This window comes from Culex pipiens, chromosome 1 (genome assembly GCF_016801865.2).
Source record: "Culex pipiens pallens isolate TS chromosome 1, TS_CPP_V2, whole genome shotgun sequence".
Taxonomy (NCBI): domain Eukaryota; kingdom Metazoa; phylum Arthropoda; class Insecta; order Diptera; family Culicidae; genus Culex; species Culex pipiens.
In genome coordinates this window covers 17,305,632-17,311,752 of record NC_068937.1, presented here as the reverse complement: position 1 = coordinate 17,311,752, position 6,121 = coordinate 17,305,632, and the positions used below count along the sequence as shown (strand labels likewise).

General features: G+C 38.7%; 1 protein-coding gene across 4 annotated transcripts in view; it reads left to right on the top strand.

The window, feature by feature from the left end:
* The first annotated feature begins 4,485 nt into the window (after positions 1–4,485).
* The window catches only part of LOC120428503 (coronin-7-like), a 38,147-nt gene continuing 36,511 nt past the window's right edge, over positions 4,486–6,121 (top strand). For 2 of the 4 annotated variants that reach the window (XM_039593515.2, XM_039593513.2), the window contains exon 1: positions 4,486–6,021. The gene's annotated coding sequence lies outside the window, so the exon portion shown is untranslated. The remainder of the gene's footprint in view (positions 6,022–6,121) is intronic. The other 2 variants (XM_039593517.2, XM_039593516.2) reach the window with 1 other exon arrangement.

The window sequence follows — 6,121 nt, the reverse complement described above, 5'->3', positions numbered from 1 at the left end:
GTAACGCGTAACACTAGGTCTTTTTCATTTTTTTATGAGTGCTTATATGGAAATTTCCCCCCCCTGCGCCCCCCCTCCCCCAATTTCCGTAACATTTCGTAACAGACGCTTACACCCCTTCTCCCCCTAACTGCGTTACGTAATAAAAGAACGCTCCCTAAATAAAATATTTCGTTTTGAATTCAGGGCTACCCTAATTTGGGTAACTTGAACTCCGACGAAAAATAATCAATAATTTCGTTTACTGGTCTACCAAGATTCAATTTCATTGGCTGCCAAAACGTCAAGCTTTGTTTACCAACAACAACTTTTGGGAGGGCGTCGCCTGCTGCGATTGTTGCGAACTGTAACAGTTATAACTGGTACTCTCAGCATTTTTTTTTGAATTTGAATTTTGATATTATTTTACCAAAACAAAAACAAACGTGCGCCCTTAGATTTTCTCAACCCTTCGCCAGCACTTGTAGAAAAAATTTGCCAAAAGGTCGATTCACTTCACACGACGGTTACGAAATGTCCGCCTCTGTTGTTGCACCAGAACCTGCTCCATCGGTCCCTGCCGGAGAAAACGTAAGTTGTGTGTGGGTTTTCGGGTGGAATCCTTTGAATATAATTTCGATTGAATTTCGCAGCCTTGGACTCGGCCTACCAACCGGCCCTGGTTGAGGCCGCTCACCGGGATGCGGTTTTCTGTTCAGTGACCTCCGGTGTAAGTTTTAATGTTGCCACCTCCGAACGTAACTTCACCTCGGTCACGCTCTGTGGCCTTCGAAGGCGCGATCTGAGCAGGGAACGGTTTTTGGAGGAGATTTGGAAGAGGAAGAAGGAAAAGGGACGGAGCATCGAGGCGGATTTGAGGGGGCTGGGAGCGAGTTTGGACTGGGACAGGGAGTATTTTACAGATATAAATCGCTGGTCAACTGGAGCTGCTCGCTCGGGTCGGCCATCTCGGAAATTGAGGTTGAAAACGTGAAAATCAACGGTTCAAAGACGGTTTCGGGCTATCAGCGCAAAGTTACCTTCGGTTAAATGGTCGACGTGGCGTATAAGGTTCATGGTTCGTCCCAGGAGATTATCACCTCGACGACCCGCCCGGAAACGTTGCTCGGTGATGTGGCGGTGCTGAGTGATATTTTTATTTTTTCGCCACAGTCGGAAAGTGTCCGGTCGAACCGTTTTACCGTTTTCGATCAGAAGGAAGCAATGGTGGAGGGCCATGACAATGGCTCCGGTGACACCTTCCGAGGTACTTTCCGAGCTGCCAAATCCCAATGGACCCATGTTGTGGGCGAGAAAGCCCATCCCGGTAGCGATCTGGCTGGTGAAATCGAACAGTTCTGAAGTGGTCTGATGCCGGATTTTACCGGTAGGTTGTGTTTGTCTCGTCGGTGGACTGAGTCGGAAATAAAGCTGGCGCGCATGGAAAGGCCGGAGGAAGCATCAGATAGCGATATTCAAATGGTAAGTTTTAGCACGATAATGAGATCTTGCAGAATTAAGTAGGTACTAATGTTTGATTACTCTCTCCTTCTACTCCATCCCCCGACTCGAAAATGACGCGGATGACGATCTGACGAGCCTGCCGACGGGCAGGAACAGGTGATCAACACTTCTCCTCTGAAGGCCAGGGGAAATCATCTCAATATGCGGAGATGGCAGGTGGAAAAGGTGGCAAGCAGCAAATTCAGCCCTGATGATCAGCAACTTTATGTCGGTCGATGACATCATTCAATGAATTCTCTTTCATGTAAGTTTGGAATTTTCATTTTGAATGATACCTACTTGTTCAGACTTGGTTTTTATTTGGTGCAAAATTACTCTCTGAAGCTCTGTTGAATTTGGGGTTCGGTCTTATTTTCAAACTATTCAATTTTATACTTTCATTGGAAGCTATCAATTCAATGTTTTTGGTTGCTTTTTATTAAACTAAAAAAGCATTGCTTTTGATTTAGCATTTGAGTACAGCATAAAACAAAAAGATTGAAAATTACATCGGATTTCAGATTCAACGGAGTAAAAAAAAATTTTTGATTTCGGTAAATTTACGTAGATTTCATCGGAAATTTACATGTTTTCAGAGCGCTGTTTCTTCGGAACAATTAAATCGGATGACATTTAAATTTACAATGAATTAGATGTAAATTCGCATCATTAATGACGTGCACTTTTGGTACATCATAAATGATGTAAATTTACCCGATTTTTTTTTTCTGTGTACCTCTCCACCAAAAATGAGCAAAAGATGCTTAAGTAAAGTCTGTTTAATCATGATTTGAAATAAAGTAACATAAACAAAATCTCTGCCATCAGCAGTCCCTGTTTATATAGCCCTGTCAACCTGTCAAACAAAAGGCTACATAAACCTCGTGACGAAAAAAAAGCAACAAGAAAAAAGCGCCATGTACATTCGGCGAAGAAAAACGAATCATAACAAAGCGCCCCCCTCAGTGACAGCAGGGTGATATCGGCGTTGGCGATTTCAAAAGAAGTTATGTTTGTTTTTCTCAAATAAAATTACGGAAATAATGTTTTATTGAATTTGGATGATCAAGTATCAATAAAAGCAACGTTTTTCATCGTTTGTTATCATTAGAACATCTTATTTTGCTTTTATATAAAAATGGTAATTGAAAATGGATGCTCAACATTCAAATGCGTTTTTCTCAAAACGCATGGTTTGTACATGATGCTTTTTGAAATGTTGGCATCGATATCCACTTTAACATTAAACATAAATAAGGTTGAAAAAACACAAAAGAAATAAGATATTCAGAGCCGGATATATCAAGAAATGTGTTAAGTCTAGTATTAATTTTATTTAAGAAATTCTCAACCATAGAGTAATCTACGTGCGCATGTATTGCGTGTGCGTACACGAAAAGAAAGTGAGGTTAAATTTTGTCCGGCCAGCAAAATCAAATGGTGCACTAGTGTGCGTGCGCGAAACGTCATAAAGCTCTATACATTTAAAAAATAACAGATTCTCAAAAAAGTGTCCACGTGGTTTATGGATGGTCCCAAAGCGAACAACTTGATTTTATTTTTTTTTTGAAAAAAAATCGGAAATTTATATTTTAAATCATTTTAAAATTCAGAAAAGTAGAAGATTAGATTTTTGTATTTTTTAATACAGTTTTTAATCGATTATACGAAGGGTTCAAAAATTAAATACATCATGAGTTCAAAAACTAAAAAAAATGGGAGTTCAAAATTTGCAAACGGAAAACAACTTAGAATTCAAAAAATATAAAATTCAAGGATTCAGAAATTTTAAAAATTAAAGGCAACAAAACTTTGGAAAAGTAGAAACAAAGAAAATTTAAATAATCTAAAACATAACTAAAATTTAAAAAAATAAAAATAATAGTAACTTAAAATTGGGGTTCAAATTCTATACGTGCGACTTAAATCAATTAAACTGGACAGATTGTTAGATTAACTTACGGCTAATTTGTCATCTGCCAAACACAGAACTTTGAAACACCGCCCGCATAGTCAACAACCATACAGTCACCATTTGTCGAATGATTTTTCCTAAATGATCTTGATAATACACCAAATAGGGTGCAACCGTACATTTTCCATTCCCCAAACAATCTTACAATTTATTAAATAGGTCGTTAGGTTATGTTACAATACAATTTTACAAGGGATTTTTTTCGTGGATCATAGTCATACCGTACCCCAAACTGTTCAATTTTTATTTTATGTGAACCGTACCACACCGACACTTACCGACACCATTTGAAAAGGGAGGAGCCAAAAAATAAACTCTACAAATGTTCTGGGAACTATGGATTTAACGGGAATGGTAAGTATATGATTATTAATGGTTAGCGTTTTTTTTTTGTAATGTCCGGGATTTGTTACCGCTTGATGATGATGTCTCCTGTTGATTCTTCCGTTGTGCTGCCGCCTTATCTAATTGAGCTATCTCAGTTACATTACGTTTGGCGGTTTAAAATGCATTTTATTATGAAATGTGGCCTCAAAATTTATCATAAATATATCGTAACATGTATGGTAGAACCATACAAATAAATTATAGACCAATCACATGGCGAACAGTTATCGTTCTGATAATGGTCAATCAATTGTTTAAATTATTTGGACTTATAAAAATTATCACGAAAATAAATTAGCTTTACATACAAACTATATGGCAAACAGGTATATCGTTCCATGAATTGTTGAATAATGGTTTGAATTGTTGAGACTTAGGAAAATTTTCGCTGAATTCAGGTATATCGTTCCATGAATTGTTGAACAATGGTTTGAATTGTTGGGACTTAGGAAAATTTTCGCTGAATTCAGGTATATCGTAGTATTATTTGAATCATTCGGACTTAAGATTTTTTTTTGCTGTAGTTCATTTGGCTCAATCATACAATACCTGTTTCAAATAATCCTAAGCGTTAGGCGAACAGTTATATCGTTCCATAAATTGTTGTACACTTGTTTGGATTATTGGGACTTAAGAGTTTTTCGCTGAACTTCAAGTTGGAAATACTACGTCGGCTATGGTACCCTTATGTTTTAACAATAGCTGTTCCGAAAAATCCTTACCATATGGCGAAAAGTTATATTTCTCCATGAATTGTTCAACAATTGTTTGAATCATTGGGACTTAAGAAAATTTTCGCTAAAATTCATTTTTGGCTCAATCATACAAAAACGGTTTGAAATAATACCAAACATATGAGGAATAATTATATCGTACCATTAATTGTTGTGCAATTGTTTCAATTATTAGGACTTAGGAAATTTAGGAAATTTTCCGCTTAGGTTTCTTTGACTAAATCATACCGAGTATCATAACTTTTATCATACCGGCTACAGTACAATTATGTTCTAACAATAGCTGTTTCGAACCATCCTAATCGTATGACGAATAGATACCGTTCATTAAATTGTAGGAAAAAAAATCAACCATTCGAATATGTCAAGATAAGTGCAACAATTCGGGAAATAGTACCATTTTAATTTTGTTATATGGTTGTGACATTATATCAACAATATCACAAATGGTAACCATACCAGAAATAATTTTCTTATGATTTCGACAGTTTCACCTTTGGTATTTGATTATGCGGGCGTATCTTAGTTTTTCTTAAAAATGCTTACAAAACGCGAGTCAGCCAATTCTAGATGGCCCTGGTCAAAAATAGAAGAAAAAAGGGTTTTTGAAATCTGTGAATTTCAGGGATTGACTTGCAAGCAACGAAATACAATGAAGGTCTGGTATTGCAACATGATTATGCTTGATATTTACTGTTTTTAGAACTTTCGCCTATATCTCAATCACTCAATCTAATCAATAAAATAATTTAAATTGCTAAGCAAATCAATTGAACTTTCAAACTCAATGCATTCTTTCAACTGTCCATTCAAACCCGTCTTATGTTACCACCCTGCCCATCGTAACCCCCCAAAACTCATCGTCGTCACAAACACAGTCCGCTCCTCGCGTGCGTACGCGTGTGCGTATATTTATGTTTTGGGGCGTGAATGCCGAGTACGGTCACCGCGCGCCGGTACCAAGACACCAACATCCTTTTAATGCTGTTCATGTATTATTTTCCTTTTTATTTTTTGCACTGTAGCATGTTCTCTACCCTGAACCTCGAGTTCAGAGAGAGAGAGTTGGAGTCTTTTTATGCTGCGCTGCGCCGCGCCTGCACCAACACTATTACTCCAGAGGCGTATTCGCGCGGCTTGTTCTGGGACTCTCGGAGCCAGAGCCAGGCAGTACTTCTTCACTCTCCGACCAATGTAGACAACACCGCCGCCGCCGCCGTCGTCGTCGTCTTCGTCGCGCTCAGTGTGTACTTTAAAGTTGAGGAAAAGAAGAGGGGAACCAGAGAGAACATTATTTGCTGGCGAAAAGCGCAAGAATTATCGAGGAAGAATTAGCCAAGACGCGAGCGCGCGAGTTCGAAAGGGTGTTCCAAAGTGCAAGCAGCAGATCTTCGCAAAAGTCTAGCCTAGCAGCAGCAGCAGCAGCAGTTGGAATATCGTGAAGTGAGTGTCGTCTTTTCCAGTGGGGGGTCGTCGCGGCCTGTGCCTACGCCTACGCCGAAAACCGGCCGGCCAAAATTTGGCCCCTTTTTCTTCGCTGATT